The sequence below is a fragment of the Bidens hawaiensis genome, unplaced genomic scaffold, assembly GCF_021521415.1.
Source record: "Bidens hawaiensis isolate Kalapana, Puna unplaced genomic scaffold, B.hawaiensis_p1.1 tig00004242_1, whole genome shotgun sequence".
Lineage (NCBI taxonomy): Eukaryota > Viridiplantae > Streptophyta > Magnoliopsida > Asterales > Asteraceae > Bidens > Bidens hawaiensis.
Window position 1 is genome coordinate 276,926 of NW_027491253.1, and position 13,164 is coordinate 290,089.

At 33.8% G+C, this 13,164-nt stretch overlaps 1 pseudogene across 1 annotated transcript; it reads right to left on the bottom strand.

Moving 5' to 3' along the window:
- Positions 1-5,095: 5,095 nt before the first annotated feature.
- Positions 5,096-7,897, bottom strand: LOC143625839 (protein LURP-one-related 10 pseudogene; annotated as a pseudogene). The gene is made up of 3 exons (XR_013152333.1): positions 7,685-7,897; positions 6,045-6,272; positions 5,096-5,401 (listed from the first exon to the last, which is right to left on the bottom strand). The product of XR_013152333.1 is annotated as a protein LURP-one-related 10 pseudogene (transcript).
- Positions 7,898-13,164: the final 5,267 nt, after the last annotated feature.

Here is a 13,164-nt window from a genome sequence, read left to right on the forward strand (position 1 = left end):
TTGTTAAATAATTGTTTAAACATACTTATTGTTAGATCTAAGTTTCTAAAATCATTTTTACAAATTCTATGGTTATGGGTTTGTAGAATCTTACCTCGGTCTTAACCAGAAACACGATCCGAACCGAAAACCGAACTTTTGTTTAAAGACTTTATTGTTAACTTTTGGTTGTAAACTTAAAGTATTTTTTTTATTTGTACATTATTATACAAGTTCTTTAGTGTTTGGACATGTGGAAACCAAACCGATTCTTACTCGCTTAAGACACACAAGTGTGTTTTTTTTTAGCCATCAAGACTTGTATATTTCTTTAAAAATAGTTACAAATTGATTTTTAAATATTTTCTTAAGTACTTGGAAATGTTGGATCCAACTTGATCTCACAACAAAGTTTGGACCGACAAAACCGAACACTCGCTTAACGTGCGTTGTTAGTTCTAAAATAATGGAACTACATACTTGGTTAAGTCTTATTAAATTTTATTGAGTTATCTCATAACATTCAATATTTTGGAAAGTTGACTTTGGGTTTGACCAATTATCAAGACCCGAACCGACAATCCAAACATTCGATAAAAAAAACCCGTTTTAGTAACTTTATTCCAAAGGGATTTGCATTCTTGCATTTTACCCACCTTATTACTTAACATAGGTTGAGTAAATATTAAGGTTAGATACTTTAACCCGGTTTCAAGCAAACTTACATTTTTAAAGGGTTATTATTATAAATTCTTAAATAGTTACATTTTAAACCTTAAACTTTAATTATTTACATTTCTCAACATTTATTTTGTTTAAAGACCTTCAAGACAACCTTTCTAAATTCAATACTTCTTTTCTTTTTAGGCATTGTGTGTTAAACTCGTCGTTCCGACAAATCTCCAAATTATCATCTTTCAAGTTTACTACTTGAAGGTGAGTACTTCATACCCCATTTTCCATCTTTTATTTTGGGGGTGACATTTCATACTTATTCAACAAAATGCTTTATATTTGAATCTTAAACCACAAACGTAGCTGTATACTTTCCCTAAATAATTGCTTGATTTGGTGTTCTATGCTTATATGCCTATGTGTTTATCGCTTTTGGTTGGTGGAACTATAAAATCCTAGACTATTTGGCATTCCCTTATAGCAAGGTGTCATTAACGTAATGCAATTAACGATAACTATAAAATCCTAGACTATTTGGCATCCTCTTATAGCTAGGTGTCGCTAATGTGTTTAGCGATATCTATTTATCCAAATTACCACTTTTATTTATCGTTTCGTATGCAAGTTTTGTGGCTATCTTTATTATATACTAATATGATTAAACTTATGAATTGCTCACCAACCTTTGTGTTGACAAACTTTATTTTATGAAATGTTGCAGGTTTGCATCTTGGTTGATTTATGATTGTGAAGAAAACGACATCAAAGACCTTAGGATATTAGTAAAAATGAAGAATATCAAATTTGCCATATTTTGTGATATCCTATTTATGGTTATTTTATGGATAATTGTTATGTGACATTTTCGATGTTATGAAATGAGTTTATTAAATACTGTCACTTTAATTAGTGTCATGTGCTTATGGACAATCGTTACACCTCGGCATGTTCCGCCGCCTTTGGTCGGGGTGTGACAGCCTAGCTGGTCCGGTTCACTCCTGGTTCGGTCTGGTTCGTTTCCTGATGCTCCGGTTCGCCGGTTTAGCTTGTTTTTGATCGTTTTTTGCCCTCTTTAACCACGAACAAGTCCCGGGACCTACATTATTTAAATAAATTAGTAATATACAAATTCTAATAAAAACCAAACGAAAACTAATAAAATATTATATTAAATACACAAGGGATTTATATATATTTAGCCTTATATCACAAGACTCGTTAGAGAATTTTTGCATCAGTAATATTTAAATGGTTTAAATTAAGTATCTTTTAACCTACTTGTTTTAATTAACTATTTTAAATTGTTTAAATTAATTACTTTTTAATCTACGTGTTTTTAATTTAAATTGTTTTAATCATTTATTTATATAGGAATAATACAATAATACGGTGGCCGTTATCTGAGGACTCCAACAACGAATGACCTAAGTCGTATATACGATGTACACGAAAGTAAACATTCTTTACCCCGGCATGAACAGGAATATAGATTGCATTCGTTGGGAATGAGGCAACTGCCCAACAGCTTGGTGAGGTCAATACACTCGTGGTGATCATGGAGTGCCAACGATTAGTATTCAAGCCATTTGTTCACAGGATCTTTGAGTTTGGTCGGCCTACTCTAGCTTTGTCGGGTCCAACAATGACATAAACATTCTCAACTCGTCGCCCGAGCTAGAGTATTACATCAGCCATAGCATACCGGCCTTACCATTTTATGCCAACAGTACCTACTACCGTCACGGATACTATCTGGGAGATGGGATATATCCAGAGTACTCGATCATCGTCAAAACGCTTCAAGACCCGGTCGAAGAAAAAAGAGAATATTTTAAGAAAAAGCAAGAGTCCTCACGAAAGGATATCGAGAGGTGTTTCATGGTTCTAAAAAAGTGTTGGCATTATGTGAAAAACCCTTTCATGTTTGGTCGTTGGCAAAAATAAGCGACGCCATGTATACGTGCATCATATTGCATAATGTGATTTTAGAAGACAAGGGCAAAGAAATATGCCAACACTATATACCAGGGAACAATTTCCGAAACCAGCGAAGAACAACGAGCACGAAACAATACGAGCTCACATCAAGTGAGATACATAACCAACTTAAGTCGGATTTGGTTCAACACGTTTGGTATAATCATCCTATTGAAGACGAATACGAATATGATGACGAAGACAATTAACAATACGGCGAAAGCAAAGACGAGTCGTAAATTAGTATTTTTATATATTAGTATTTTTATAGGTATTTTTTTGGTGTGTTTTTATTTTAATGTATTCTTCTATTTAATTAATTTAATGAATTATTATAAATTATTGAGTTTTTATTTGTTTAATTTAATTATAAAAAGAAAATAAAAAAAGATGGCATGGCGATGTGATAAGGCTACAAAACCATTACATCCCTAAGGCTATGTATAGTGAAGGGCTACAAAATGGGCAATTTTTCGACACGTAGCACCACACCAGCAAAAAGACGATTTTCATTTTAAGGCCGTAATGGTGTTGTAGGGGCGATTTTCACACGTGGAGTCACTTTATTATTTTATTATTATATTTATTCATCACCAGGCGACATGTTTTTGTCACCCCTCCCCCCACCCCTATCGCCCCACTTATCGCCCGCGAGGGGGGGGGGTTACCGCCTGAAATCATCCAAATTCGCCCCACATGTCGCTCCCTACACATTGTCTAAACCAAAAATCGTCCCTTTGCTGACTAGACATTGCATGTAACTTACCCCCCCCCCCCCCCCCCTTCTCCAATTTGTAGTCCCCATTACACATAGTGTAAGCGTCTGGCTAAGCCTTAAGCTTCCTTTGCTGAGTTAGTATATGTGACAAGTTTTGAATGGTTTAAATTAGGGATCACAATACTTAACTAAAAAACATATCTTGGGGAAAAAAAGGTTAGTCAAACATGCATATTATTTGGTAATATTTGTAATAGTCTTCATAAGTTAATCAGGTAAGGCTAAGCAAATGCTTGGCTTAATGGGCAATCGGATCAAAAGTCTCATGGCCAGGGGCGGACCTACGTTGGTTGCGCAGGGGTCGGCCGACCCCGTGAAAAAAATTTTTTTAGTATTATATATGTTTTAAAATTTCGACCGACCCCTGTAAAGTTTTGACTCCGACCCCTGTGAAACTAGTGAGAATGTAAGATGGAAAGAAATGATTGAATTTGGACTCGCCGGAAAATTTCCGATGCGTGAAAGTTGCCGGAGGTGAGTGCAGGTTTATAGAAGAAGATGAAGATTAATAAAATATTAAAATTTAGATGTGAAAAGGGCAAGTACCTTGCACAGTAAATGTCAGAAAGAGTATTGTTATTTATTATTTCCATATTAAATAGTATAAATTTAATTGATAAAATCTTCTGTTTCCTATGTTGTATTTAATTTATTTCTATACTATTTATTCTTTATTTTGGTTGATGATATATATTTTTTTCTATAGAGCAAGATAAATAAATAATTATGTAACATGACTTGACATCAACTAAAACTAAAAAATTTATTAGGCATGAATATAACAGTAAATTTCCAACCTTTTAAAAAAAATGGGTCATAAAAGTTAAGAAGGTGACGAAAAAGTAAATATTGAGATTTTTTACTAGCTTTAATAAGGAATAATCAAAAGAAGAAGAAGAAAACTGTGGTTTTAAGTTAAGTTAAAATGTATATAGTCACGACAAGAAGTAATATTTAGTTACTTATATTATTATATTATGATCCATGTATTTTTTTTATTAAATGATATTTTGTTTGATTATCTTATTTTATATATGTCCCCCGCCTGAATTGACACGGGCGGAGCAACCAAACTGTACCGAAAAAAAATTACATACCGATTTAGCCGACCCGAATGGCCGAACCGAACCAAATTTTTTTTTCAAATCGGTAGTTCACTGAGTACCAACCCAAAATTATTCCGACCCCTGTGAAAAAATTTTCTAGATCCGTCACTGCTCATGGCATTCACTGTAAATATTTTTTCACATATAAAAGTTTGAATCTTAATTATTGAGATGCACAATAAACTTTATGTAATCATACCTGAAACACAAAAAAAGGGTGTTTCGTCAAAGAGGGAAAGTGATCATTCAAAACAAGTTCTGAAAGTGAAATAAAAAGGTTATTTATTTTGATCATAAACCATTTTCGCCTGTCACTCAACCCCGCCAAATTTGACACCTCTAAGCAATAGGATTAAAGGTCTAATTCTGAGCATACCACAAATGCAGGTATGTTTCTAAATGTACGTTGCATGATCCATAGTTAAGGCATACCTCAAAATTTTGAGACACTAATCCAATTCAATTAGTAGGATAAGATTCTTTCCTAGAATAGAGAGAGATCATACAAAGTTTAAAATAGTACCATTGTCGGATTAGTAAACATTTACCGTCTTACAAATAAAGCAAAAATCGAAAAGACTTAATCGGAATCATAGTCACTGTCATCATCATCATCTTCTTCTTCGTCTTCGTCTTCCCCTTCGTCGTCATCCTCATCATCGTCTTCTTCCTCCTCGCCATCATCATCTTCATTATCATCTTTGATCTCCCTAGTACCACCACGCTTCTTCTTTCCCTTAATTTTCTTTTTCTTACGATCCTTGTTAACCTCATAAAGAATCACCACGAGGGCGACAACTAGTGCGTAATCGACATTTGGAGACACAGATATCCCATATGTGTCTTTATCAGACTCGATGCACGCATCAATATCTTTATCATGCATCTGCATTTTATTACACCTAACTAAGGATTATTAATAGGGAAAATGACAAAATAATCATTTTGACCAATAGCAATAACAAGATAGCCATGACTTTTTTGTTTTACAAAAATATCATTTGACTTTTTTTTATTTATTTTTAGTTAAGAAAATGTTTCAGTCAATCAAAAGCTTTCAATGACAAACACTAGTGCGCTGGTGCAGTAGAGTTTGACTTGGCGCAACAGATTTTCATTTGGCGCATGTGAATGGATTTGTTGTGTCAGTATAAAATCCGCCACGCCAAAAGACACTATCGAGCATTGGTTCTTAGAAAAATTTCACTTTTTTCAAAATGACTCTTTCTATCTCTACGCGTGTTGACATTTGAGATGTCTTTCTCATCTCGCTTTGTCTGCGTAATGCCTTCTATTGGATCGATTGGTGTCATTGCTTCTCTTGGTGGCAGGGCACTTGTCAAATATTAGTTTATTTGGAAACTTTTAAAACTTGTTTGGTCTAATTTATTAATTAGTAAAAATGGCTATTTTGGTGTTTTCCTTTATTAATATCTAAAATGGCCAGATTGCACAGACCTTATTTATTCTGAAATATATTGATCTCATTACTAGTTCCAAGTAGTTTGGTATATCTAGACTATGGTTACCTGGGCAAGGATGGTAGATCCATCATATGAGTAAACTGTGCAGGATCTTTTCTTCCAGTCTCCGGCGACCTTATAATCACCAACACTTTCCTCTCTGTTGTCTGATAGGAACACACTGAGTTCAGTACCCCGTTGAATCAACGACGTCTTTTTGGTACTAAATATCAAATCTTTTGCACTTGTGCTATCGTTTCTGAAAGCCTGCCACCTTCTATGTATGCTCCGGTGCTATACAAATGAAAACAAATTAACCACATCAAATATTCGGGATTGCTATCATAAGCTAGGTTACGGTTTGTGAGATCAAGAAAACTTGTAACAAGATCATGTAAGCTTGTAATGTGTTTTATTTGTAGGTGGTTTAATGATGTGGTAAGCATTTCTAGTCAATATTTAGAAAGTTGTACGAATATGCAGTTCGCGCTACCTATGAGCGAACTAAAGGAAACATGACAATATTTGTTTAAGTTCATTAGCATGGCAAGCTCAAGCCAACAGTAACTCTCTTGACTCTAAACTTGCATGAAAAAGAAGTCGGTTTAAGTTCGCCCGTTTGACCAGCAAACTCAAGCCAACATCGCTCGCTACATTGGCGAACTCAAAACAATCTTTGTTGGATTTCTTTTGAGTTCGATCATAAGCGAAATACATAAAAATATTTACCACATCTCTAAACCATCTAAAACTTTGATATCATATTATAAAGGAATATTGGTTTTAAATAATCCTAACTATGGCCTATTGGTAAATATCAGTCCCAACTTTACACTTGCCTGCTGACCGTCCCAACTATTGATGTATTTGTTTTTAACGGGCCGCGACTAACGGATGTTAACTCCGTTAGTGATTTGCTGACGTGGACCTTCTTCTCCGGCCGGAAACTTGCCGGAAACCTGCAACTCGCCTCCATTCTCCCTAATATCGTTACACCATCTCTCTCTATCTTTCCCCTCATTCGAAACCTAACTGACGTGCCGCCGTTGTTGTCTCCGGCGAAGTCCACCCTCGTCAATCATGCACCATTCGAGGTAATTGACACATCATTCGACTCGTTTTTATCCTCTTAACAAAAGCCCTATGCTTATTTTGTAAATCGTGTAACATTGATTTCAAACTTTTGAAAATAAAATCGGGTTTGGTATAAAGGGATTGGCCATGAAAGAAGATGAAATCTACTTCATTTTCTAATTTCCGATGTCTTTTGAAGAGGGACGGAGACGGTGTGACGATATTAGGGAGAATGGAGGCAAATTGCAGGTTTCTGGCCTGGGAAGAAGGTCCACGTCAGCAAATCACTAACGGAGTTAACATCCGTTAGTCGCGGCCCGTTAAAAACAAATACATCAATAGTTGGAACGGTCAGCAGGCAAGTGTAAAATTGGGACTGATATTTACCAATAGGCCATGGTGTGGATTATTTAAAACCAATATTCCTATTATAAATGGAGATCAAATGTATTGTTACCCAAAAACAAAGCAAAAGCACAAAGGGTTATTAAGGTTACAATGTTAATCATTAATCAAATTAACCGATCGATCAATTTCTTCATTCATTATTCGTTAATTTATATATGAAAATACAAGAAGGTATGAAAAATATATACTAGGCATAAGAACATAATATGAATAATCAAATGAACCTTTTTCTTGAATGTGAGTATCGGAATTTCGGACGCGTCAAGCAAGACATGCCGATCATGAAGGCTAAAGTTTATGTCTTTAATAATGAAGATGACATTGCCATTGACATCGAGGACACAGCTGAGATGGCCGTCGGCAACGGTTAACGACTTTCGGACAATAGCTAGATCCACCTTGTAAGATGAAAAGAATCTTGGGTCCACCACCATCATCGTTGGAGCTAATGTAAACGATGGTGGAGCATGAACCCAGGGCCTGTAAGATTATGCACGTACCGGTGTGGAGATTGCTGCGAATATGCAGGTTCATTACCACTGGTGGACCGTTTTCTTCTCTTCACATTTCTTTTTACTTTATAAATTTATTTTTAATTTCTATTTTATTTATGTGTGCATCTTTATATGGGAATTAGATTTCAATAATGGGCGATAGATAAATAATCTTTAGTATGATATTCCCGGATTTGATTGTAAAAATAGGGTGTATGGCTAGCTAGGAATGCTATAGTGCCGTGCTCGAGTGTTAAACCTCAACACAGACATTCTAAAATCTTGTATTAATCTAAACGATATAGATTGACCCGGAAAATTTCTCTCTCCCCCCACCCCCTAATTTGAGGAAATGCCGATCAACATACATGTACCATTTGTGATTGAAAATAATTGCGTAAATGTACAATGCTATAGTAAATGCACATATCAATGACAAATGATCTTTCCAATAGTCATAGTGACAAGACTAGTGAATAACTGGGAACCAAACATATAGATATAGGTATATATGTGCTAGCTCTTTAGACCATCTTCGAGGCTTTGGTGTGGAGATGAATCATAGGGTTCGTTATGATCGAGAGAGAGGGGGGAGAGGGATGTGGAAAAGGGCGACACCTGTAAAAAGTTTGAGAATGAGAGAAGAAAGAAAAAACACCGGTTGAAATTTTTACTGTTATCTTTATATTTGATAGTGATGGTCTTAGAACTAAAAGAGGCCTTACCATTATTTATGACTTCAATATAGTTATATGCATATTTTTTTATAAAGAAAATCAAAAGGCTGAATCATGCATGCATATTTTTTAAAATGTATGCTAATTAAATTGTTACTTTCTAACCAAGAAAGTGGAAATGAGACATATATATGACAAACGGGCCAGGGAAAGTCCTGCCAACTTAGCCCCTAAGATATTTTAAAGCCGGGTTCGTTTCACGGAATTCATGGGTATTCAAAAGAATTTGAATTAAAATCTCATGACATGGCGTGTTCGTTTAATTGGAATTGGAATCTTAATTCCATTTTGGTGTGTTCGGTTGTCAAGGAATTGGAATTCAATTTCTTCAAATTCCTTTAAATAAAGGGATTCTAAATCCTTCCAAAATGTAGAGGATTTCAAGTGAATTCGTTGGATTTTTTTTTTAACGAGAACAACGATTAAAACATTTTAGGTTTTTTTTACTTTTTTTGTTTCTAATTTATATTTTGAGTTATAAATTTTTATTATTATTTTTGAATATTTTTTTGAAGGGTTTTTTTATCTTAATAGAAAACCCCTAAAAAATTCAAAAATAATAATAATAAAAAAATCATAACGCAAAATATAAATAAAAAACAAAAGATCTAAAAAAACTAAAATGTTTCCACCGTCATCCTAGTTTAAAAAAAAAACGATTCCAATTTCTTTGTCAAACGAACACATTAAAATGGAATTGGATTTCAATTCCTTCAAATTCCAATTCCTATTGGAATGCTCAGATTTCAAATACAATTCTTTCAAATTCCAAATCATATGCAAATTCCAATTCTAATTCTATTCAATTTTGTGAAACGAACGTGTCCTAAGAAAACTAAATATACGTGGTAATTTATGTGAAAAAGAAAATGTTCAAAGACTGTCGCTATTTCTGTCGCTAACCTTCACAACTTGTGCTTAGCGTCATATTTTTCATGATGGTCAAATTGGTGGCAAATTTCTTAAGCAGGAGACAAATTAATCTTTACGAGAATTATATTAACATGCCAGAAAAAATAACAAAAGGCTGATCTCATAAAAGAACAATAACTATCCTAAGAGTTCTTTTGTGAACCTTTGTATTGTTAAACTAGATTTTCACCCGGCGTGTTGCGCCGGGGCAACTGATAAAGCCTCAATGTTGAAACCTGATGTTGGTAAAACCTGAGCATTATGTCGGTGAGTTGACGAATTCAGTTAGTATCGTTTACGTTCTTTACGATATAGACACCATTAGTAAAACCTTAGCGTCCAACAAAATATATATTCGTCAAATTAACATATAAAAAAATAAATTATTTAACGAAGTTTGTTTGGTCAGTATACCCGAGCGTTATCAGTCCCGGGCATTGAGGCGGTAACTGGACACGAATTCAATCGGTTTCGGCTACGTTCGTTACGGTATCAGAGCTAAAAAAGGAAAATATATATATATATATACAAAAATTGAGTGGACCAGTGGGGTGGTGCCGGTCGGTAAACTCGGACGTTAGTAAAACCAAGTGTTGTCGGTCCCGGACGTTGATGCATTGAGTCCATGCGAATTGGGTCGATTTTCGTCATGTCCGTTATGATATCGGAATGAAAACAAACAAAAGAAAAAACAAAATTATCATTCGGCCAGCTTCCGTTATGTTCGTTGCAGTACCAAAATGAAAAAAAAAAGAAAAACAAAATTATATAGACAAGTAGCGTGCCACCAAGTGGCTCAATGGCGGCTTAGCGGCACCAAACTTGTACTTTATATATAACTAGTTTTTAACCCGGTGCGTTGCGCCGAGTAAGTCGGTAAACCTCAAACAGTGATAAAACCCAAGCGTTGAACCGGTAAATCAACGCGAATTCGGTGACGCGCATTATCGTATCGGAATTAAAACCAAATATAAAACAAAACGTTATAAAAATGAGGTGAACCAATGGGGTGGCGTCGGTTGGTAAAACTCGAGCGTTGTCCATTCCGGGCGGTGAGTCTACAGGATTAAAACAAAAACATTGGCATTAAGCCGACTCGATGCAAATTCTATCGGTATCAATTAGGTTCATTACATGTACGATAACTAAACCTAAAAAATAATTTGGTCTTATTTAAAAGAAATAAACAAATAAAGCATAATTAAAAAAGCTAATACAACAACCAATACATAGATGGATACAAAGAAAAAAGAAAAAAGAAAAAAGAAAAGAAAATGTGCTCAAAGGGGACTTGAACTATGGCCATTAAGTATATATATCAATTATTATGATACATTTCATCAACCACCAAACCAACTCTATCATTTTAGTAAAAGTTACAGTAAATAGTAGAAGTTATAGTCTTAAAAAAACTTTGTGGCGCTAAAGTTCTCAATTATACTAATTTATAATAATAGATAATTATAATAATATACATTTAATTATTGTTACAGCAAGTGTGATTTGGATGGGTTCGCAATTTGTGGTTGACATTTGTTTTTGTGTTGTTGTCTTACTAATTGTTTTTAGCTTTTATGGGTGAGGTACCCCAGCTTGTGTCGGTTCTAAGTCTTGAAAGATTTTGCCAAAACTTTGATACGTGTTTTGTTATTTATTTATAATAAACGCCAAAATTTGTCATTTTTCACCAAACTTCGCAAGATTTAAAAAAAGTGAATTTATATGATCTTTCTCGTGAACTATTTAGCTTTATCCGTGTTTCCTAGTGAAAACAAGTTTTTTGTTATTTATTTTATTTTGAAATTTTTTTTTAATAGTATATAACTATATATCAAGCAATGTAACCAATATCAGTTATAACTTTCACTCTAGTTGTTAGCGGCAATTTTACACCATAGAAAAGTAATTCACATCTACCCTAATAACTTTCATTTTATATTGTTTTATAACAATGATAACTACTGTTAACGAAGTTTGAATATGTATTTTACATATTTTTTTTCTTGTTAAAAGTAATAGTATAACCCCTTGTAACTATCCATCATTCCTATCTTTATAATTATACTAAAAAATACTATATTTTTCTTTCCTGTTTAATTGAATAATTTTGTTTTATACTTTTATCATTACAATTTTTTCTCTCCTCTACTCACAACCAATTCAACAAATATTAAACAATAAATAGGCAAACTTTGTTTCCTCAAATTTACAAAAAAAACACTACATTTTCTCTTTTCATCTTATAATTTATACTCACAACCACTCAAAACCCCACCCTATAATTTACAAACTCAACTCACAAGATTTTGAGGGATAGGACGAGAGTGCTGTAACATGTTTGATTGTTTGGCATCGCCTGTGACTAATATATTATCAATACGATTCCTGATTTCAATTGAAGTTAAATAAATATTCCAACAACAAAAACAAAAAATATCATGTGAGAACTGAGAAGGATCGAGATACGTATGATGATGATGATAATAATAATAATAAGCATATAATTGAAAATATTGATGTTAAAATAAAAAGATACTAATGAAGTTTCCAGCTATATAATTAGCCATTTACAGAAGATAAACTTACTAATTACCTGAAGAAGAAGTGAAGTTTAAGTCATGTGTAACTGACCATTTTGGACAAAGGGTTCGGTGGTCATGATGGGGGAGCTGGGCACATGAACCACTAACTCATTTGCATGCACCAGAGAACTGAAGATGGGCTTACTTCTAATTAATTTCTAGACTAAACCAAGACATATATATGATACATTTACAAGCTGGGCCATGGTTTGGTTGAACCATGAGCCATAGCACAAGATCATCAAACCTGAGAACTGGTGTGTGTATATATATATATCATTCTATTGTTGAAATTGAAGTGCGGTTTTGCATGGTGAGTCCGTAATGCACGTGCCCTGCTTCTCCATCTTGATCAGCACCCTCCTTATGAATGTCATAAACCCTCTGCACTCACAGCTCACTTTACTGGTCTTTTAGTATCATGATATATATATGTAGCCTCGTATTCACTTTTTCCTATATATATATATAGAGGGTAAGGTTAAAATGAAAACCTACTTGAGTTGTGAAAATTCTAGAAAACTCATTCTCAACCATATGTTTTTAGTTAAAGTTTAAATCTTGTGGTCCACAATTAAAGTGAATAAAAAATGTAAATATAAATATAACTTTTTCTTTCTCCTGAAAGCATATATAAAAATTAGTAAAAAAATATTAAAAAATAGCAAAACATTTTTTTTATGTTTCAATGTTTTGTATTAAATGTTACAACATATATTACATGTAACAAAAAAAAATGTTACATAGGGTTTTCACGAATTTTCACAACTCAAGTGGGTTTTCATTCTATACTTTGCCTATATATATATATATATATATATATATATATAGGGTTAGGTTCAAATAAGAAGTTTGGTTTTCCTAAGAAGACTAGGAAGGAGGGTATTTTAGTCTTAACACTTTAATATCAAAACCCACTTAAATTAATTTCAAAAACCCACTTACATCTTCACTCATCTCCTACAACCACCACCACTCC